Genomic DNA, 23,444 nt, shown 5'->3' on the forward strand with positions numbered 1-23,444 from the left:
TGCATGCCCCTTTGCAGATGGGCCAGGGTATAAATTGTTGTTGTTGTTGTTGTTGTTGTTGTTGTTGTTGTTGTTGTTGTTGTTGTTATTATTATTATTATTATTATTAAAGCCAAATCACCAACAGCGTCATCTAGGGGAGTAACTGTCACAGCAAGTACAACCGTTTTGTATTTTTATGTGGTGAGCCACACAGTAATCTCCGGATGAAGGGTGGGTATACAAATTTAAATCATCATCACCATCAAGTTAACAATTTTATTGTAGGAAGAGTTTTCTCTGGTTAATCCAACTTAATCAGATGTATAAAGTGGACAGTGAAGAAGTTGGGGCATCCAGATGAGCTGACTAGGAAGGGTTTTCAAAGTGAAATTAGGATATGCACAAACACTTTCTGAAATCAAAGATACTGAGCACAGGAAGCAAACAAGATTGGAACATGAAGGATCTCCAAGTCTTGCCAGAGAATCAGGCACATTAAACTATGTGGAGGGAAGTGAAGTGTGGCCCTTTGAAGCTTAATTCTCGACACTGTGTTTGAGGTGTGTGTAAGATGGAAAGAGAGGATCAGTGTGCGTACAAAATGTAACAAAAGAGGCCTCTGCCCCAGGAGTTTAGAATCTAAAATTTGACATGGGGCAGCAACGGAGGAGTAGGCAGAAAACGGAAGCGAGACCTGTAGATGGGACCCTATGAACTGAAAACACAAACATTAAAAGTACCTTTGTTATCCACAATAATCTTCCGATAAAAAACAAAGAAATTGTAAGCAAGAGTAAACAGGGGGGGAATAATTACACATGTTTACAATGTAACACGGGGACTAAAGTTAATGAATCTGCACAACATATTATGTATTTTATTGACTCGTTTTTAAATACATAAAAACAATAAATATGAACACTTCTTTTCTTTTAGATTTATTAAGTTATCTCAGAATAGCAGTCAATTATATGAATTTGGAGGAGAGGATGGAGCCAGTTTACTAATTTTCTTCGCAGAAAGCAGTACCAGGAAACATCCGCCAGTCACTTCTCTGAGAAATTGCCACCTAGGTTTGCTTTGAATTAAAACAGGTTTTTGCTTTTTGCTTTTTCCCTCCCCCTGTTCCTTTTGGCCCCTGTTCCCTGCCACGGATGAGGGAGAGATAAGCGTCTGTCAAGGCAAAATTGGCCTTGGCTTGACGCGCTGATTACCCAAGATTGTTAGTTTCAGATTTGAGGAGTACCCATGATGGATAACAGTAATCACTGCTTGGGTCTTTAGCAGGGATGGACAAATTTGCCAGTTTTGGTTTCTCTCAGATTCTCATTGTTCCAATCTTAAATTCAGTTCTCCACATTGCAGCGTTGGTTTGCAATTTTAAAAAAGAATCCTCATGAAAATATGCAAGCATTTTAGTGTGTTTTTCTCTCAATTATGTATTTTTCTCTCAATTATTTTCTCTCTTGGTATTTGCAGTTTTGCCGGACACACATTTCTCCTAGTGATTTCCTTCAATATAATGCATTGTTCCATGCTATCACTGACACACGCTCTTCGACACGCACTTCCTCGTATCTGAAGTAGTGTGCATGCACACTAAAGCTTATACCAAGAACAAACTTAGTTGGTCTCTAAGGTGCTACTGGACAATTTATTTTATTTTATTTTATTTTATTTTATTATATTAGATATTTTGACTTCCCCTTAAATTTTGCACATTTTGCACGATTTCTTTCAGGCAGGATTCAGTTGGAGAACTGCATCGCAAAATTCAGAGAAGCGCAAATTTCAAAAGGATGGTTTTGGTTTGCATATTGCATTTTTCAGGAAGTATGAACATAAGAACACTGGAAGACTGCTGGATCAAGCCAGTGGCACAACTAGTCTAACATTACTCCATCCCAGAAGCTAACCAGATGCCTTAGTCTGCAGACAGCTTCCGGGTCATGTGGCCAGCATGACTAAGCCGCTTCTGGCGAACCAGAGCAGCGCACGGAAACGCCGTTTACCTTCCCTCCGGAGCGGTACCTATTTACCTACTTGCATTTTGACATGCTTTCGAACTGCTAGGGTGGCAGGAGCAGGGACCGAGCAACGGGAGCTCACCCTGTCGTGGGGATTCGAACTGCCAACCTTCTGATCGGCAAGTCCTAGGCTCTGTGGTTTAACCCACAGCGCCACCCGCGTCCACATGTGCACTGAACCAAATTCCTCCTCTAACCCTTCTATTTAGAAAGTCTTGATGGATAGTAGCATTGGGCCCCGGAGTTTTGTTCTACAAGGGTTAATTCACTCGCGCATAACTTGGTCACTCCACACACGTGAGCAAATGGGTGGACTGCGGTGCACTGAAAAGCATGGAGCTTGAAATTAGATGATGAGAGTAAAAACCCACATCATTTGTGTGACAAAGCCCTTTCCGCCCCTGCAGCGGAGAGGGTGTTGCGGGCAGGATCCTCCTCCCACTTCCGCGGGGGCTTCCCTTGCCCCCGCGAGACTTGGGGGAATCCCCGGGCGTGTCTGCCACCCAGCCCGCCAATCGGTGGGTGGGGGAGGCGTGGCCCGGGCTATTTAGGGCCAGGCACGCCCGGGGACCGCCCTCTTTTCCCCTTGCACCCAGAGCTACAGCAGATTGTATACTCAAGAGTTGACCCATTAAAATTAGTTGGCACAGCTATCTGAATTTCGTCTGTTTCAATGGGTCTGTTCCGATACAACTTGTACATCCTGTTCTACATGTCTACACAAATCTCATTTGCACAATCTAACAGTTGGCTAATATTTATTCCCCCCCGGCTTTCCTTATTGAATCCTTCCACGAGCTCTTCTGCTCCTAGGAATTTTGCAACAGCTTGTTCTTTTCTTTCCATTTTTTTAAGTAAACAAAAACTCCTGAGCAATTGGAATGTTCGTGGACATTCCGTCACCCATCAGCAGCTAAAACCAGATATCTATACAGCACGTATATATGTTGACAAAGTGTATTGCACTCTCGCAGCCAATAACTATGGGGATTTTAAAGGCCGCAGCTTATATTTACTTCATGTGTTGGTCATGTTTGTCTGATTTGGAGAGGGATTCCCCCACCCCCTGCAAATCTTCACATTCTGAGATTTCAAAATCTCAGCTGTCTCTCTACCTAAAAGATGCAGCCTAGGACCCACATACCTATGGGACCACATCTCCTGGTATGCCCCGCGGAGGACCTTAAGGTCCACAAATGGCAACACTTTGGAGGCCCCAAGTCACAAGGTGGTTAGGTTGGTCTCAAGTAGGGCCCAGGGCCTTTTCAGTATTGGCCCCGACCTGGTGGAACGCTCTGTCACAAGAGACCAGGGCCCTGCAGGACTTGACATCTTTCCGCAGGGCCTGCAAGACGGAGCTGTTCCGCCTGGCCTTTGGACTCAGTCTGACCCTTATGTTTCCCTCCCCTTATGGTTTTGATCTATGGGCTACTTTTAAAATGAGGCTGCATTTTAAATTGCATTTTAACCTGTATTTTAAATTGGTCCCCCCCCATTATGATTTTACTGTAATTTTACTGGTGTTAGCAGCCCTGAGCCCAGCTCTGGCTGGGGAGGGCAGGGTTTAAATAATTTATTATTATTATTATTATTATTATTATTATTATTATTATTATGCGTATGCAAATAACTATAGAATTTTGAATAAGTTCTTGTTGTGTGGAATGGCAAACTGTATGTAGTTCGTTAAGCATGGGCATAGCCAGGAATTTTGTTGCGGGGGGGGTAGAATCTCAGTTGGCTATGTATTTTTATTGATATAGGCAGCCCCCTTGGCTACGCCCATGTTTTTAAGGGTGTTAAAAAGGGTTTAAAGTTTGCCTTCTCAGGAACCATAGCTCCCTGAGAAGGCAAACTTCCATTCCCATGATTCCTTGAGGGCAGCCTTGTGCTCCAAATGTGTGGTGTTGATGGTTCCCTCCAAACTCTACAGTTCCTCATGCTTTCAGGCGTGGTGGTTGCCCACAATTGGGCATTCTCTGTGCCAGGCCCAAAGCCGTGGAACTCCCTCCCCACTGAGGTGTGTCCAGAAGGGGTGGACTTTCGTTTTTCAAATTTCAGGAGTGCCTTGTGCGAGGTCAATATTTGGTGCCCCCTACCTCTTTTCTGGGGACACGGGTGGCGCTGGTGCTGTGGGTTAAACCACAGAGCCTAGGATTTGCCGATCAGAAGGTTGGCGGTTCGTATCCCCGTGACGGGGTGAGCTCCCGTTGCTCTGTCCCTGCTCCTGCCAACCTAGCAGTTCGAAAGCATGTCAACGGGGTGAGCTTTTGTTGCTCGGTCCCTGCTCCTGCCAAGCTAGCAATTCGAAAGCATGTCAAAGTGCAAGTAGATAAATAGGTACCGCTCCGGCAGGAAGGTAAACACCGTTTCCGTGCGCTGCTCTGGTTCGCCAGAAGCGGCTTAGTCATGCTGGCCACACGACCCGGAAGCTGTACACCGGCTCCCTCGGCCAATAAAGTGAGATGAGCGCCGCAACCCCAGAGTCGGTCACGACTGGACCTAATGGTCAGGGGTCCCTTTACCTTTACCTCTTTTCTGCTACATCATAGTGGTGACGCCCTGTGGCATCCCTTAGGCCTGGCACAACAAGGGTGGCAGAACTGGTTGTGCTGTCCTCAGTCGACCTCTGTGTCCAGCGCCTTCACTGTGCGGCTTTCAGGGCTATGGTGAACACCCACCACTTCACTCCAGCCTTTGACACTTGAGGTGTATATTCTTAAGCCCCACCATATTCCCAAGATGGTTATTTGTTTTAAATTGTTTTTAACGTTGCGCTTTAGTTTGTTGTAACCTGTCCTGGGACTTAAGGGTTAAGGATGGATCATGCATTTTATTTTATTTTATTTTATTTTAAATTGCTTGTGCAGGTTCTTTGCTGTTCACTTGTGTTCCTTTGGTGGTGAGAGAGGTTGGGGTTGGCCTAGGATGTGGTTATTCACTTGTGGTTGGCTGTGGTGGTCTTTGTTTTCGTGTGTGAGTGGGGTGGGTGGGTGTTTTGGGTCAGGTTAGCCATATTGATTTGTATGCTGTTGGTGGTTTTTTGTCATTGTCTTGTCGGGCTGTGTATGTGATAAAGGGGAGCCATACCAGGGTGAAGGCGTCTTCTTCTATTTGTCCCCGTGTCAGTTTCAGTTTATTGGTTAATTTTTCTAGTAAGGCTGTTTCCCATACTATTTGGTACCATTGGTCCATGCTTACTCCTGACAGGTCTCTCCAGTGTCTGGTTATGGCGTTTCTGGCTGCTTAGAGTAGGTGGGTTATGAATTCTTTGTGGTGTAAGTGGGCATTGTTGTCTTGGAAGATGTTTAGTAGGGCCATTTGTGGGGTGAATTCTAATACTTGCTTGGTTATTTTACATAGTGGGTCATGCATTTAAAGAAGAGGCAGTTGGAAGGAGATACCTGTTTCTACGGCTTCTCTATACTGTCTTCGAAAGTGGAGGTTGCTCTTCTGAAGATCACAGGTCGATGAGAACTAGGTCATACTCAGAGTAAAAGGTAAAGGTAAAGGGACCCCTGACCATTAGGTCCAGTCGTGGCCAACTCTGGGATTGCGGCGCTCATCTCACTTTATTGGCCGAGGGAGCCAGCGTACAGCTTCTGGGTCATGTGGCCAGCATGACTAAGCCGCTTCTGGCGAACCAGAGCAGCGCACGGAAACGCCGTTTACCTTCCCGCCGGAGCGGTACCTGTTTATCTACTTGCACTTTGACATGCTTTCGAATTGCTAGGTTGGCAGGAGCTGGGACCGAGCAACGAAAGCTCACCCCGTTGCAGGGATTCGAACCGCCGACCTTCTGATCAGCAGGTCCTAGGCTCTGTGGTTTAACCCACAGCGCCACCCTCATACTCAGAGTAGACCCACTGAAATCAATGCACCTAAGTAAATAATGTTTAATAAGTTTTCTCTGAGGACTAGCACTGGATACAGCCCCCATGACTAGTAAACGCTGACAAGTGAGAGCTGCAACAAAGTGTTGTGGTATATAGTGCTCCTGCTCAGGGTTCCACCCATTCACTACTTCTTCAAGCATACCCTTTCTTTCTACTCCCTAGTTTTCCAACTTTTATTTCTCTCCCAGTCAAAATGCCAGCCTTCTGCGACCACTGAGCACACTCACTCCTCAGTGGGTTATGCTTTTGCCTCCTTCTCACATTTCTCCCCCAAATATTTTTATCCTGATGTCTCCAATCCTTAGGTGACTCCCATGAGCATGCTTATATTTAGCTTTTATACTTAGCGCTGTTTCACCTACAACGAGGATCCCTGCTTGGAGAAACGAGTTTGCTATTAATATATACGATCAATGTCTCCACACTTACGTATTTTGCTAATCCTTTTTACAAAAAATAAAAAGGAGTCATTGATGCCTCACGGCACCCTAAGGCCATGCAATCAATCAATCAATCAATCAATCAATCAAAATGTTTATAAGATTTACAGCCTACCATTCCATTGGATGAATGGCAAGATGGCTTACACTTAAAGACTGGATACAAAGGTGGCTTTTTGGTTAGGGAAAGCCTTTTATATATAACCTTTAGGAGATATCTGAAGGCAGCCCTGTAGAGGGAAGCTTTTTAAGGTTTAATGCTTTACAGTGGTACCTTGGGTTAAGAACTTAATTCGTTCTGGAGGTCCATTCTTAACCTGAAACCGTTCTTAACCTGAGGTACCACTTTAGCTAATGGTGCCTCCCACTACCACCGCGCGATTTCTGTTCTCATCCTGAAGCAAAGTTCTTAACCCAAGGTACTATTTCTGGGTTAGCAGAGTCTGTAATCTGAAGCGTTTGTAACCCGAGGTACCACTGTACTATGCTTTTATACATGCTGGAAGCCGCACAGAGTGGCTGGGACTGTCCCCGGGAAACGGGAACATCTGGTAACCATAGTCAAAACAACAATTCAGGTTTTGCTAGATAGGTACAGAACAGGGGTGATATGATAGCCATGTTCAAATATATAAAAGGATGTCACATAGAGGAGGGAGAAAGGTTGTTTTCTGCTGCTCCAGAGAAGCGGACACGGAGCAATGGATCCAAACTACAAGAAAGAAGATTCCACCTAAACATTAGGAAGAACTTCCTGACAGTAAGAGCTGTTCAACAGTGGAATTTGCTGCCAAGGAGTGTGGTGGAGTCTCCTTCTTTGGAGATCTTTAAGCAGAGGCTTGACAACCATATGCCAGGAGTGCTCTGATGGTGTTTCCTGCTTGGCAGGGGGTTGGACTCGATGGCCCTTGTGGTCTCTTCCAACTCTAGGATTCTATGATTCTATGATTCTAGGATCTGAAACTCACTAGAGTTTTCCTGTAAACTTGCTAGAGGAACTCTGTGAGAAACACTCCCACCGTGCCCTGACAGGGGGAGCACATAGCTAAATATTGTCCTACCTGCCTGGGCAAACTCTCTTCCTCTTTCCATCTGAGGACATCTGCTAAGCTTGAAGTCCATGCTCAGTCTACATCTTAAGCTAGACTTAAGTATGTCTTTGTAATTCAATGATCATTTTAAGCCTGTCTGAACAAAGCTGCTGTATCTGTTACTCTTCAACAAGTATTCCTAGTGAGTAAATGTCATTTTCATGTTTTGCCAGACTGTGTGATTATTGTTTTAAGGGGAAGAAAGGGAGGAAATACCAGGAGAATGCAGTCTGCCTTAAAGCATTCAGGATTAGTTAAATGGCTAGAACTAGCCTAAGATTCCCTTTAAGCTGCAAAGGGATGGCACTCTGTTGAATTCACAAATGTGAGGAAGGAAGGAAAATTTGTAATAAATACAGTGTTATCTTTCAGGAAAAAGAGGTACCAGAACTCACAAAAAACACCTCCCTTGTTCTCAGCCAGAGCCAGGGCTTTTTCATCTGTGGCCCCGATCTGGTGGAACGCTCTGTCCCAAGAGACTAGGGCCCTGCGGGACTTGACATCTTTCCGCAGGGCCTGCAAGACAGAGCTGTTCCACCAGGCCTTTGGCCAAGGCACAGTCTGACCCCCTCCTTTGATAATCCTCTCAGAACTCTAGCCCGATGGTTGCCATTAATTTGATTCTGAACTGATTTTAGAATGAATTGATTTTAGAATGTTGTGTTACTTTTATTGCTGTTAGCCGCTCTGAGCCCGGCTTTGGCTGGGGAGGGCGGGATATAAATAAAAAAATATTATTATTATTATTATTATTATTATTATTATTATTATTCACATATAAAGGCAATGGACTTGCTGATCGCATGGTCGGCGGTTCGAATCCCCATGGCGGGGTGAGCTCCCGTCGTTCGGTCCCAGCTCCTGCCCACCTAGCAGATCGAAAGCACACCAGTGCAAGTAGATAAATAGGTACCGCTTTATAGCGGGAAGGTAAACGGCGGTTCCATGTGCTGCAAATTCCACCTGAAAAAAAAGCCCTGAATAAATATATCCTCTCCTAGGATCTATTCACATCCCAACATACACAAGGAAAGGAGGAGAGTGCCACCTTGTTTTTCTGGGAGCAAAATGTTCAGTCAGTTGAGCACGAGACTCTTAATCTCAGGGTTGTGAGTTCGAGCCCCACATTGTGCAAAAAAAATCCTGCATTGCAGGGGGTTGAACTAGATGAGGCTTGTGGTCCCAACTCTTTGTTGTTGTTGTTTAGTCATTTAGTCGTGTCCGCTTCTTCGTGACCCCCTGGACCAGAGCACGCCAGGCACTCCTGTCTTCCACTGCCTCCCGCAGTTTGGTCAGACTCATGCTGGTAGCTTCAAGAACACTGTCCCACCATCTCGTCCTCTGTCGTCCCCTTCTCCTTGTGCCTCCCATCTTTCCCAACATCAGGGTCTTTTCCAGGGAGTTTTCTCTTCTCCTGAGGTGGCCAAAGTATTGGAGCCTCAGCTTCAGGATCTGTCCTTCCAGTGAGCACTCAGGGCTGATTTCCTTCAGAATGGATCAGTTTGATCTTCTTGCAGTCCACGGGACTCTCAAGAGTCTCCTCCAGCACAGAATTCAAAAGCATCAATTCATCGGTGATCAGCCTACTGGGATCAGCCTACATCACTACTGGGAAAACCATAGCTTTAACTACACAGACCTTCGTTGGCAATGTGATGTCTCTGCTTTTTAAGATGCTGTCTAGGTTTGTCATTGCTTTTCTCCCAGGTAGCAGGCATCTTTTAATTTTGTGACTGCTGTCACCATCTGCAGTGATCATGGAGCCCAAGAAAGTAAAATCTCTCACTTCCTCCATTTCTTCCCCTTCTACTTGCCAGGAGGTGATGGGACCAGTGGCCATGATTGTGTATACAGAGAGCTTAACCACACCTCTGCTTGCTCCACCGTTTCAGAGTGGGTTTTCCAGGGGAAGTGGCAGGGAAAGGGAAAAGCCGCAGTGGCTCTCCGGGCTTTCAGACAGGAGACATTTCCATCTCTACCTGGAGACACTGGAGGAGCCCTGAAACGCCTTGGCCCAGATTACCTGAAGGAGCGTCTCCACCCCCATCATTCTGCCCGGACACTGAGGTCCAGCGCCGACGGCCTTCTGGCAGTTCCCTCATTGCGAGAAGCAAAGCCACAGGGAACCAGGCAGAGGGCCTTCTCGGTAGTGGCGCCCGCCCTGTGGAACGCCCTCCCACCAGTTGTCAAAGAGATAAACAACTACCTGACATTCAGATGACATCTTAAGGCAGTCCTGTTCAGGGAAGTTTTTAATGTATGACATATTAGTGTATTTTTGGTCTTTGTGGTAGCCGCCCAGAGTGGCTGGGGAAACCCAGCCAGATGGGCGGGGTACAAATAATTTATTATTATTATTATTATTATTATTATTATTATTATTATTATTAAAGCTGAGACCTTTTGCACGCAAGACCACTGAGCTACAGTCTTGTCCTCACCAGGCAAAAGGAAGCCTCCTATATTACTCCTGAGTCAAGTCCTGGAAAGAGGAAGGAAATGAAGTGGGGGCGAGAAAGGAGACGTTTGAAAGTCATTGGAAGAATTTATAATACAGAGAGCCCAGGTAAAACGGAATAGCAGCGTTAACAGGATCATAATGACAAGCTGCTGAGATCATGTGAGCTGAAGGAAAGAGATCTGAGGGACACAAGACGAAGAACGGACAATAGTAGCGAGAGAAGGAGGCGAGGGGGATGTAATAAGCAAGAGCTTTAGTTGCATCCAAAGAGAGAAAAGGGCAAATTTTATAGACATGACAAAGGTAAGTTCATCTTGGAATGCCAGCAAAAAGAGCCTGGAGGTAATATGGTGGACAAGCTTTGTGTCTGTTTTAGGCCAGTTTACCAGCCAAGGCTTCCCTCTCAAAGCATTCTGGGAACTGCAGTTTGCCACGGGCTCTGAGCATCCTCTGAAAGAGACCTTGAGTCTCCCATCACAGAGAATTGAAAAGGACGGCAAAGGATTCGCCAGGAATGACTGTCAACCCATATTCTATTCTATTCTATTCTATTCTATTCTATTCTATTCTATTCTATTCTATTCTATTCTATTCTATTGTGGTACCTCGGGTTACAGATGCTTCAGGTTACAGATTCCGCTAATCCAGAAATAGTACTTCGGGTTAAGAACTTTGCTTCAGGATGAGAACAGAAATTGTGCTCTGGTAGCGCGGCGGCAGCAGGAGGCCCCATTAGCTAAAGTGGTGCTTCAGGTTAAGAACAGTTTCAGGTTAAGAACGGACTTCCGGAACAAATTAAGTACTTAACCCGAGGTACCACTCTATTCTATTCTATTCTATTCTATTCTATTCTATTCTATTCTATTCTATTCTATATGCATCATTGAATATTACTTTATTTGATCTAGGTTGTTTATTTTATAGCCATATTTTGATAATGACTTATTTGCATTGCATCAGATTGCTATAGGGTGATCTTGGATGTACTGTATATTTTGTCGCCTCCCTGGCTTGTAAACTGCCTTGTGTATAGCAATATAGAAAGGCAGTATACAAATGAAAAGTGAAATGAAATCTGAAGGCTAGGGATGGTCTAATCCAAGCATGTCCAAAGTCTGTTTTGGGGGCCTAATTCGGCCCACCAGCCAGTTTAATCTGGCCACTGTGGCAGTTTATTTCCTGGGGTAAAATCCTAAAAAACCCTCAACAACTTCAATCCTAAAAAAAAGTTCAACAACTTGGCCCTTTGGTCGGCTCTCACAGCCCTTCACTTCATCAAATCTGGCCCTCTTTGAAAAAAGTTTGGACACCGCCATCTGTCCATTTTTGGTTTCTCTCCCTTTAATTTTTCAAAGTTTATGTTCATTTCTTCTTGTTTCCTCAGCAATTTGCAATCATTACTATTTTTTTTTTTAAATCCTCATGAAAATCTGTCAGCTTTTCAGTCCGAATTTCTCTGCCGGTTTGACTACTTTACATGCTGCTTTGACTCACACAACAAATGTCTGAATTCTATTTTCACCAGCGCATGCACCCCCTAATACATGCATTTCTGTACGTGACGGCTAAACAACCGCAACGCAAAATTTGGAGACGTGCACAATTCAAAAGACAGGTTATGTTTCTGTTTGTGAATTGTTCCGGGAAATGTGTGCTGGGGAGCTTCTCATTAAAAGGCAAACAAAAACCAAAGTTTTCCCTTGCCCCAGTCTAAGGCTGTCATGAAAACAGACCCTTTAGAGAAAATGGACTGCAGCTTAACCCAGGCTGGAGCAAAGTCAATAGGGGAACAGGCTCCGTAGCAGGAAGAACAGGGAAAACTCTTAAACTGCACATTCTCTCTCGTCAGGAGTGGCTTTTAATTGGCACTTTGTTACATAAGGCTTCATTAGGGGGGAAAGCCACTGAAGGTAATTTGTCACTAATTGCTCAATTATCTTCTCTGAGAGGAGGCTTAAGAAGAAAGCACTCGAAGAAGTGCTCTCTGTCTTTTTTGGTGCAAACTTTAAGGTGAAAATATTATTAGTTGGGGAGCGGGCTGGGGGGGAACCAGGCAACCCAAGTCAAATATCCATGTCTCTTTGTTCGACAAGAATTTGAAAAATCTTGTGTGATGGAGCTCAAGCCCTCTTGTGGGTTGGCAGCAATCAAGAGCTGAGAAACAGAGGTGCTGGGTTTGAGTCCAGATTTTCCTAGACATTACTGGGATTTCAAAGGTGGAACTGGCATCTGGGGGGAATTTCTGAAAGCTCAACAACTTTGGGGTTTTCCTTAAAAAAACTCAATTCTGGGATTTTTTGGGGTGCCTTGATTTTTACTTTTTGAAATAAAGCAACCCTAGTTTTGAGGGTTACCAGGCTATTTTTTTTGCCAGCCTTTAGCTGCAGCCCACTGTGCAGAAAGGTAGCAGGCAAATCTTTGGCCTCGCTTTAGCTGCCTGCCAGGAAAAGCTCTTTTGGACTGCTTTTAAGTTTATTTCCTCCGTGGTGGAACTCAAGGCTGCATTCCCACTTCTCATCCATTCCCAGCACTGGTCAGATCCAGGCTTGCTTACAAGGCGGCTGCATCCTGGGTTCAAATTCTGCATCCAGGTTCAAATCAGCATATACATTTATGCCTAGAGGCTCTGCTGGCGGCATACAACTAAAGGCAGCTGCTGCCTGGGCCTTCTTTCAGGATCCTTGAACATGACCACAGTGTTTGCAGTGCGGGTGGCGCTGTGGGTAAAAGCCTCAGCGCCTAGGGCTTGCCGATCGAAAGGTCGGCGGTTCGAATCCCCGCGGCGGGGTGCGCTCCCGCTGCTCGGTCCCAGCGCCTGCCAACCTAGCAGTTCGAAAAGCACCCCCGGGTGCAAGTAGATAAATAGGTACCGCTTACCAGCGGGAAGGTAAACGGCGTTCCGTGTGCTGCGCTGGCTCGCCAGATGCAGCTTTGTCACGCTGGCCACGTGACCCGGAAGTGTCTCCGGACAGCGCTGGCCCCCGGCCTCTTGAGTGAGATGGGCGCACAAACCCCAGAGTCTGTCAAGACTGGCCCGTTCGGGCAGGGGTACCTTTACCTTTACCTTTACCTTTAAGAACCTCTGTGGGTTAAACCACAGAGCCTAGGACTTGCCAATCAGAAGGTTGGCAGTTCGAATCCCCGCAACGGGGTGAGCTCCCGTTGCTTGGTCCCTGCTCCTGCCAACCTAGCAGTTCGAAAGCACACCAGTGCAAGTAGATAAATAGGTACCGCTCCGGCAGGAAGGTAAACGGTGTTTCCGTGTGCTGCTCTGGTTTGCCAGAAGCGGCTTAGTCATGCTGGCCACATGACCCGGAAGCTGTACACCGGCTCCCTCGGCCAGTAAAGCAAGATGAGCACCGCAACCCCAGGGTCGGCCACGACTGGACCTAATGGTCAGGGGTCCCTTTACCTTTACTAAGAACCTACTGCCTAACTGTTAAAATTCAGTTAAGAGGCTGGAAGTCAGGTCTTTTCTTTCTGTCCCTGCAATCCAGGGTTCAGGCTGGCAGGTAACTTGGAACTCTGCATTGCCTGAATTTGAATCTCAAGGCTGGTTACAGGTCAAGACAGGAAGGGCTGGGCCTTCACATCACACACACACTTAAAAACAACAACTCCAAGATTTTAGCACAATGACAAAGCATAGAGTAGAATCCAGGAGTCTTGCACCCTGGTCTACCTTATGTGATCCCAGTTTCAGAGAGCAAGGAACAGAACTTAGAAACGAATTTCTAAAGGGGGAGGGATGTCGTAAGACTTTTTAACTCCCCAAAAGCCTTGTGTTCTTGTGCTCCAGTGAGACTCCAGATTCAGACCCAGTCTTTGCCACGTCACCGAAAACAAGCCTCCATCCCTCCCCCCTCCCCTCTCCGCCCCCCATCCCGTGCCAGGCTCTGAGCAGACGGCTGTTAGGTTCTCTCTACAAAAAATGATTAATGATCGTCCCTTGCACCCCTCACCCCTGTTGCTATGTAAGAGCGTTTGAATCTTCCCCTCTCCCCTGCTGCAGCCGTGCCAGCTGTTGGGATCACATCTGGACTGAAGAAGGAAAGGGGAGGGATGGTGATTGGAGGGGAGACTAAGAAAACATCCAGGAGAACAGTGATGGGATCAGAGAAAGTCACCGATTCCCATATACAGTATATATGTAATATTCTAGTAGTGGTGGCGGGAGCTTAAGAAATGCCCAGCGTGAAGATCATCCAGTCTTTTGCTTCCAAGAGTCTGATCCTCTCTCCAGCCCTAGAACATCTTTGCATTTAAGCACCAGCCTGGAAGCCACAGGTGCCCTGGAATTGCACACAGGTGGGTGAGAGTGGGCTGACAAAGGAAGGGCAGAGGGCTCCATCCTGCCTCTGCGCTCAGCAGGGAAATCCAAGTACAGGGCACGGGAGGGAGGGAAACCCCCCTACTCTGTGCTCAGCGAAGAAAAGCTTCAGGCTGCAAAGGGGCTGCTACAGGAGCCATAAAGCAATTCCCCCCCCTTTGACCAGACCCCAGCATTTTTGTGGACCTATTTGCCAGGTTGTTCCAGCACCTGGCCTTCAAGGGTAGATTGCCCTTTCACCTGGAGGTTCTATTTATCATGATGGCTTCTGATAGGTCTGTCCTTTCCTACAAATTTACCATCACGATTAAAGCTAAACGTCTGTCACCATCATGATTAAAGCTAAAAGTGGTAGACCAGGCTTCCTCAGCCTCGGCCCTCCAGATGTTTTTGGCCTACAACTCGCATGATCCCTAGCTAGCAGGACCAGTGGTCAGGGATGCTGGGAATTGTAGTCTCAAAACATCTGGAGGGCCGAGGTTGAGGAAGCCTGTAGTAGACACTGCCTCACCTTGTGGCACTGAGTTCCACAAGTTACATTAAATTGGCTGTGAGTAAGGATTTCATAGATTTCTAGAGTTGGGAGGGTCATCTAGTCCAATCTAGGAATAAATGCAGGATTTCTATTATCATCATCGTTACTATTATTAAGCTTGACCTTCCAATCCCTTCCAGTAGTATGAAAGAATAATTTACCTCTTTCGATATCTTCCACAGGGACGCGGGTGGCACTGTGGGTTAAAGCACAGAGCCTAGGACTTGCCGATCAGAAGGTGGGCGGTTCGAATCCCCGCGATGGGGTGAGCTCCCGTTGCTCGGTCCCTGCTCCTGCCAACCTAGCAGTTTGAAAGCACGTCAAAGTGCTAGTAGATTAAATAGGTACCGCTCCAGCAGGAAGGTAAATGGCGTTTGCATGTGCTGCTCTGGTTCACCAGAAGTGGCTTAGTCATACTGGCCACATGATCCGGAAGCTGTACGCCGGCTCCCTCGGCCAATAAAGCGAGATGAGCGCCACAACCCCAGAGTCCGCCACGACTGGACCTAATGGTCAGGGGTCCCTTTACCTTATACCTTCCATAGCATTACAAAACTCCATCAAAGCCTTCACCAACTTGGTGTGCCCTCCAGAAATTTGGGCTAAAAGCCCCATCAGTCCCAACTAGCATGGCTGATGGGCCAGGGCTGCTGGGAGTTGTAGTCCAAAGCATCTGGAGGGTACATGGGCAGTTTGTGAGTGAGTATGGAGCCAACTGGGGAAGTGCTGTAGCTCAGTGGAGGAGCATCTAATCTACTTTGCTAGGACTGGGAGACAACTCTGTCTGAAATCAGGGAGTGCTGCCCATTAGTGTAAACCAGGGGTCAGCAAACTTACCGCACCTTGGGCCAGTGTCTCCAGCACCGATCGCAAGGCGGGCCAGAGGGCAGGGCAGCGCATGCCCATCTGTGTACGCACATGCTATTTCTGGCACACTTCCAGGTCGGAGGAGCACCAGAAATAGCTTGTGCGCATGTGCACAGGCCTCCTCCGACCCGGATGTGCACTGGAAATAATGCTTGTGCATGTGCAAATAACGCTTGTGCATGCACAAAGGACACTTGTGCGTGCACAAATAATGCTTGTGCATGCGCAAAGGACACTTGTGCGTGCACAAAGGACACTTGTGCGTGCACAAAGGACACTTGTGCATGCGCAAAGGACACTTGTGCATGCGCAAAGGACACTTGTGCATGCACAAATAACGCTTGTGCATGCACAAAGAACACTTGTGCATGTGCAAATAATGCTTGTGCATGCACACAAGCTATTTCTGGTGCTCCTTCGACCCGGAAGTGGGCAGCTGCGCAACGCATCGCCAGTAAAGGCAGATGGCGGGGGTCGCTGTGGGCCGGATAAATGAGTCCCTTGGGCCTTATCCGGCCCACGGACCTTAGTTTGGGGACCCCTGGTGTAAACAGTGCTGGACCAATGGTCTCTCTTCACACCAGGCAGCTTCTGAAGCACCTTTGAAATTCCTTGGGTGTCCTTTGGCGCCAATCCCGCTCTCCTTCAGCCTGAGCTACCCAGCTGGCTTCTTCAGCAGACATTTTATACCATTTAAAGTGTTGCATATTTTGGCTAAGTTACCGTTAGTGAAAGGAAGGGCAAGGAGTAGATTTGAAAAATAGGGTTAGATAATAATAATAATAATAATAATAATAATAATAATAATAATAATAATAATAATTTATTTATACCCCGCCCATCTGGCTGGGCTTCCCCAGCCACTCTGGGCGGCTTCCAAAAGAATATTAAAATACCATAATACATCAAACATTAAAAGCTTCCCGAAACAGGGCTGCCTTCAGATGTCTTCTAAAAGCCTGGTAGTTGTTGTTCTCTTTGACATCTGGTGGGAGGGTGTTCCACAGGGAAGGCGCCACCACCGAGAAGGCCCTCTGCCTGGTTCCCTGTAACTTGGCTTCTCGCAGTGAGGGAACCGCCAGAAGGCCCTCGGAGCTGGACCTCAGTGTCCGGGTAGAACGATGGGGGTGGAGACGCTTCAAAACAAAAAGAGAAACTTGGTGATTCAAGTTATCACCAACGCCATTACACCCCCTAATCTGCCGCCTTTCATCCTGGGAACCCTGTCTTCCAATCTCCCCGTCTTCCCCCTCCAAGCTATCCTCCCCTACTCCCAGCCAGCTTTGCCCTCGCTGGGGAGCTTCTGTCTGAAGTTCCCACCTACGGCATTTTCCCACTTCTCCCTTAGGCTCTCCACTTAACATTAACTAATAATCGAGTTTATTTATAGGCATGAAGAAGCTTAGGGCTTCAGTTAATTTTTCTTAGCAGTTTCTTAATCTTAGTTCCTAAACTGCCCTATGCGTTCCTAACACTACCAGGAGAAAACAGGAGATAGGGAGCTCTGCAGGTTGCTCTGAGCTTCTCGGAGCAAGCAGGCCAGTGGCTCTTTACAAGTCCAGAGCACAGTTTCACCAGCACGCCGGCAGGCCAGAACAGCCTGCACCTTGGACGTCTTAAAGCCTCCGGGATCGTGGCCTAATTTAATCCGCCACCGCCATTCTTTTTAAGCCTTTCATATTGTTTCAGATTTCAAGTAATGCATGCTTGTAATTCCGCCCCCCTTTTATCTTCCCCCTTTCTTTCTCTCCCCCTCTAACGCCCCCCTCCCCAAAGCCATCCAGAGCTGCCCGGTGCTCGGATACTTTATCATAAATTACAGGCGTGCTAGTCCATAAAATCAACAGGACCCAGAGTGTTTATGTTGCTGCGTTAAACCAGCCCCTCCATTATAGACAAGAAAACACGCCAGGAATGCCGCCTTTGAAATGCCCCACCACGTAAAATATATTTATTGCATGGCAGCTGTGAATTTAAAGGTGCAGTACTCACATTTATGACCTCTCGTTACATACAATTTTCAGTTAAAAGAAATCTTTTCTCTGCTCCCCCCACCCTCTCTTTCTGCCCATCCAATAATTCATTCTCAGGCTGAAAGCAAGGGGGCAAAGGCATCTCTCTCCCCCCCACCCCACCCCCGGTCCTTTTCCTGCCTTGGGAATCACTTTTTTGTCCAGATAAATTAATAAAAGGGAGAACACTGTGGTGTGGCTGTAGTCGTTTTTAAAGGGGTGTGTGTGGATGGTTCCTCGTCCCCTTGCAACTTTTTACAGGGCTACCTAATTGGGACAACAAGATTAAAAATACTAAAAAAGGTGCTTAAAAAATGAGCGAGCAAGCATTGTACATTAATAAGTTAAATGGTTGGAAAATTAGCAAGCGGGAGAGAAAAGATAAATAGGGCTTGTCAAGCCTTTTTAACTGGCTTAGCTCCTGTATTCTGAACAACCATCTAATAATATGCAGAGATTTAAGAGGCAAACATTTAAAGGCTTGGGGATGATGACTGGGTTCGGACATCATGATAAACCATAGTTTACTGTGATAGGAACAAGCCCCGTCAAGCAGCCTCTGCTGTGGCTGTGGGACACGGGTGGCGCTGTGGGTTAAACCACAGAGGCTAGGACTTGCCGATCAGAAGGTCGGCGGTTCGAATCCCCGTGACAGGGTGAGCTCCCGTTGCTCGGTCCAGCTCCTGCCAACCTAGCAGTTCGAAAGCACGTCAAAGTGCAAGTAGATAAATAGGTACCGCTCCGGCGGGAAGGTAAACGGCGTTTCCGTGTACTGCTCCAGTTCGCCAGAAGCGGCTTAGTCATGCTGGCCACATGATCCGGAAGCTGTACGCCGGCTCCCTCGGCCAATAAAGCGAGATGAGCGCCGCAACCCCAGAGTCGGCCACGACTGGACCTATTCGTCAGGGGTCCCTTTACCTTTACCTGCTGCGGCTGCAAGGAGGTGTTTGGAAGGTTTTGTTTCCATTTTAATAAACCTTGCTGTGTTATCCAGATCCAAGAAACTGTGATTACTGTTAACTATGGTTTGCTGAAACAAGTCAAACCATAGGTTATGAAACAGGCTTGTTTCAACAAACTAAAGTAAGGGTTCACCAGAGGTGGCCCAAGACATTTTTCTGCCAGAAGCAAAGGGCAAGATGGTGTCCTCTTCCATTTCCACTGTCTTAACTGGCACTTGAATTTTCCTTCAACGCTGACCATGGGATAATTTTTTTTGCACTGCCCTTGTGGGTAGATATTAGGCCACATGGCATGCTCTCCATCACCTCCTTCCCCAACTCTGCCGCCTAAGGCAGCCACCTCATTCTGCCTAATGATAGGACCGGCCTAGAGATTCACCAAAGTTTAGGATCTGGATATAATACTGAAGTTAGGGAAGGAGCCCTGCTGGAGGTTCAAATTTGCAGATGACACCAAACTGGGAGGGGTGGCTAACACCCCAGAGGACAGGATCACACTTCAAAACGACCTTGACAGATTAGAGAACTGGGCAAAAACAAACAAGATGAATTTTAACAGGGAGAAATGTAAAGTATTGCACTTGGGCAAAAAAAATGAGAGGCACAAATACAAGATGGGTGACACCTGGCTTGAGAGCAGTACATGTGAAAAGGATCTAGGAGTCTTGGTTGACCACAAACTTGACATGAGCCAGCAGTGTGACGCGGCAGCTAAAAAAGCCAATGCAATTCTGGACTGCATCAATAGGAGTATAGCATCTAGATCAAGGGAAGTAATAGTGCCACTGTATTCTGCTCTGGTCAGACCTCACCTGGAGTACTGTGTCCAGTTCTGGGCACCACAGTTCAAGAAGGACACTGACAAACTGGAACGTGTCCAGAGGAGGGCAACCAAAATGGTCAAAGGCCTGGAAACGATGCCTTATGCGGAACGGCTAAGGGAGCTGGGCATGTTTAGCCTGGAGAAGAGGAGGTTAAGGGGTGATATGATAGCCATGTTCAAAATATAAAAGGATGTCACATAGAGTAGGGAGAATGGTTGTTTTCTGCTGCTCCAGAGAAGCGGACACGGAGCAATGGATCCAAACTACAAGAAAGAAGATTCCACCTAAACATTAGGAAGAACTTCCTGACAGTAAGAGCTGTTTGACAGTGGAATTTGCTGCCAAGGAGTGTGGTGGAGTCTCCTACTTTGGAGGTCTTTAAGCAGAGGCTTGACATCCATATGTCAGGAGTACTCTGATGGTGTTTCCTGCTTGGCAGGGGGTTGGACTCGATGGCCCTTGTGGTCTCTTCCAACTCTATGATTCTATGATTCTATGGTTAAGTTCCTTTCTGTCCAAATCTAGGTGAAGGGAGAAGCTTCACTCAATTTCTGTGAGTCAGGCTGATGATGATCATGTGAAAAAGGTGACACCACAATGAAGACATGATACATTATATTTGATTAAGGCTGGAGCATTTCTTCAATTAGTCAGTTAGTTAGATTGATAGTTTTGAAACTGCTCGATGGATTGAAAAGGTGCCACAAGTAATCGGGCAGCCAGTTTTACAAAAGATTAAGGGATTCAGATTGCGGATGCAATTCTATGGGTGCATCTCCACCTCAGTTCCATAAAGCTGATGAAAAGCTTCTTGCGAGGAACAGCTCGGGATGAGGCACGTGGGACCTTGTGTCTGGCGTAAGGGGAGCTGGTGGAAAGTGGAGATCCCACTCCTGTGAACGGAATCCCCTTTCTCTCGTGTAAGGACCTCTGTAGGTGCAAACCATTGTTTACAGTGCAAGCCCTTACAATATCCATGTGTAGCTGGGGCCGCCTAACAAGATGTATGCCTAACAAGATGTACGTTTCCGAGCACAATTCAAAGTGTTGGTGCAGATCTTTAAAGCCCTAAATGGCCTTGGTCCAGTATACCTGAAGGAGCGTCTCCACCCCCATCGTTCTGCCCGGACACTGAGGTCCAGCGCCGAGGGCCTTCTGGCGGTTCCCTCACTGCGAGAACCCAAGTTACAGGGAACCAGGCAGAGGGCCTTCTTGGTAGTGGCGCCCGCCCTGTGGGACGCCCTCCCACCAGATGTCAAAGAGAACAACAACTACCAGGCTTTTAGAAGACATCTGAAGGCAGCCCTGTTTCGGGAAGCTTTTAATGTTTGATGTATTATAGTATTTTAATATTCTTTTGGAAGCCGCCCAGAGTGGCTGGGGAAGCCCAGCCAGATGGGCGGGGTATAAATAATAAATTATTATTATTATTATTATTATTATTATTATTATTATTATTATGCTCATTTTGTATTTTTCTGTTATGAACCGCCCTGCAATCTTCAGAGGAAGGGCAGTAGACAAATAATAATAATAATAATAATAATAATAATAATAATAATAATAATTCCTTCTCATCCTCTCCCACGCAGGAGTGAAAGCCTCTTCTAAAAGGGCAGCTTCTACCACAAATAATTCTGTAGCCCACTGTATATGCCGGTATGGCTGAGATATCTTTGATCAGGCAATAGACTTATCTATATAGGAAAAGGAACTTCTGGAGACAGGACCGGTTTAGAGACTCTAAAGTCTATATTGTTGTTTAGTCATTTAGTTGTGTCCGACTCTTCGTGACCCCATGGACCAGAGCACGGCAGGCACTCCTGTCTTCCACTGCCTCCCGCAGTTTGGTCAAACTCACACTGGTAGCTTCGAGAACACTGTCCAACCATCTCGTCCTCTGTCGTCCCCTTCTTCTTGTGCCCTCCATCTTTCCCAGCATCAGGGTCTTTTCCAGGGAGTCTTCTCTTCTCCTGAGGTGGCCAAAGTATTGGAGTCTCAGCTTCAGGATCTGTCCTTCCAGTGAGCACTCAGGGCTGATTTCCTTAAGAATGGATACGTTTGATCTTCTTGCAGTCCATGGGCCTCTCAAGAGTCTCCTCCAGCACCAGAATTCAAAAGCATCCATTCTTCGGCGATCAGCCTTCTTTATGGTCCAGCTCTCACTTCCATACATCACTACTGGGAAAACCATAGCTTTAACTATACGGACCTTTGTTGGCAAGGTGATGTCTCCGCTTTTTAAGATGCAACGTCTATATTACATTCCAGGAATTATCTTTATTAAGTCAACAGGATTTGTGTGTGTGTGTGTGTGTGTGTGTGTGTGTGTGTGTGTGTGTGTTTTAAAATAAATAGGAGAAAAGGGAAAGATAATACACAATTCTGCATGGTGTTTCTTCTGTAGTTTAGCCCATCGCCCCCCATTTCCAGTTATACCTGGAAATGTCTAACATTCCCCCCATATCATAAACTTTACAAAAAATGGAAATTGCAGTAATAAACCTTTGCCAAAGCAGCTCTGTAAGGCTGTTAGCGATTAAAGGTTTCTGTAGCTGAACAACCTCCGCACTTTTAACTGATTCATCAACTAATTTGCCAGTTCAAATAAATGTTACATTATCTTCATACAGGTAATCATTTAGTAATAATTTATATTTCAGCAGGTTTGGCTTCTTTTTTCATTGGTAGATTTAAGTCATGGGTAGGCAAACTAAGGCCCAAGGGCTGGATGCAGCCCAATTGCCTTTTCAATCCAACCCAATCCTTCTCAATCCAGCGTGTTTTTACATGAGTAGAATGTGTCCTTTTATTTAAAAAGCATCTCTGGGTTATTTGTGGGGCATAGGAATTCGTTCATTTTTCCCCCCCAAAATATAGTCTAGCCCACCACAAGGTCTGAGGGACAGTGGACCGGCCCACGGCTGAAAAAGTTTGCTGACTCCTGATTTAAGGAGGCATCTTTGGTTTGTTTGGGGAAATGGTCTTGAAGGGAGAAAAAATAATATCCCCCTGAGAGAAGGCAGGCCATTCAAATCCTTATGGAAATCTCTTTGCAAGGAAAACACCAATTACCGTATTTTTTGCACCATAACACTCACTTTTTTCCTCCTAGAAAGTAAGGGGAAATGTCTGTGCGTGTTATGGAGCGAATGCCTGCGGGTGGCGGGGGGGGGGGATCTGCTGCAGTCGTGAGCAGAGGATCCATGGTTCCCCTTCCTTCCCTCCTCCGTGGTTACAAAGCATGGATCCACATGGATCCTCAGGATTTTTGCATTGGGCTACTCCAAACTCACTGTCAGATCACATGTCTGTGGCCACAGCATGAACCACAAAAATCATATATCCACTATTTCGTTTAGAATGTTTTTTTCTTGTTTTCCTCCTCTAAAAACTACGTGCGTGTTATGGTCTGGTGCGTGTTATAGAGCGAAAAATACGGTAGGTGCTGACACCTTGAACCTCTGTTTTTATGCAAGCAAAAACCAATGTAACCTAGGAAGCCATAAGTTGTTTGTTTGTTTTCAGGGTGGCAACATCATGCCAGCTGATTGCTTCTGAGACCTGTGCTGCCCACTCATTAACTAGCTTTAGCCAATTAATTATCAACCTAAATGAATTGATCTTAGATTATGCTGAAAATAAATATGCGTATTCCAACTCAGTATAGGCACCTGACAATATTGTCAGCAGTGTGAAATTCTAACCTGTCTTCTCGGAGGCAAAACCTACCCATTCCGCTCCGAGAGGAAAAGCTACCGTTCAAATATTTGTTTTCATTCCCTACTGTGGCAATGCACCAGAACGAAATAAATAAAAATAAGCATGTTTTGTGGACAAGTTTTGTGGACAAACTCCTTCAGCTTGTTTCGTTCTTTGAAACGGATACATTTGTTAGGGCTGCCATACGTCTGGATCAGGGGTCAGCAAACTTTTCCAGCAGGGGCAGGTCCACTGTCCCTCAGACCTTGTGGGGGGCCGGACTATATTTTGAAAAGAAAAAAAATGAACAAATTC

Source organism: Podarcis vaucheri, assembly GCF_965113315.1.
Source record: "Podarcis vaucheri genome assembly, chromosome: 7".
In the NCBI taxonomy this organism is placed as follows: domain Eukaryota; kingdom Metazoa; phylum Chordata; class Lepidosauria; order Squamata; family Lacertidae; genus Podarcis; species Podarcis vaucheri.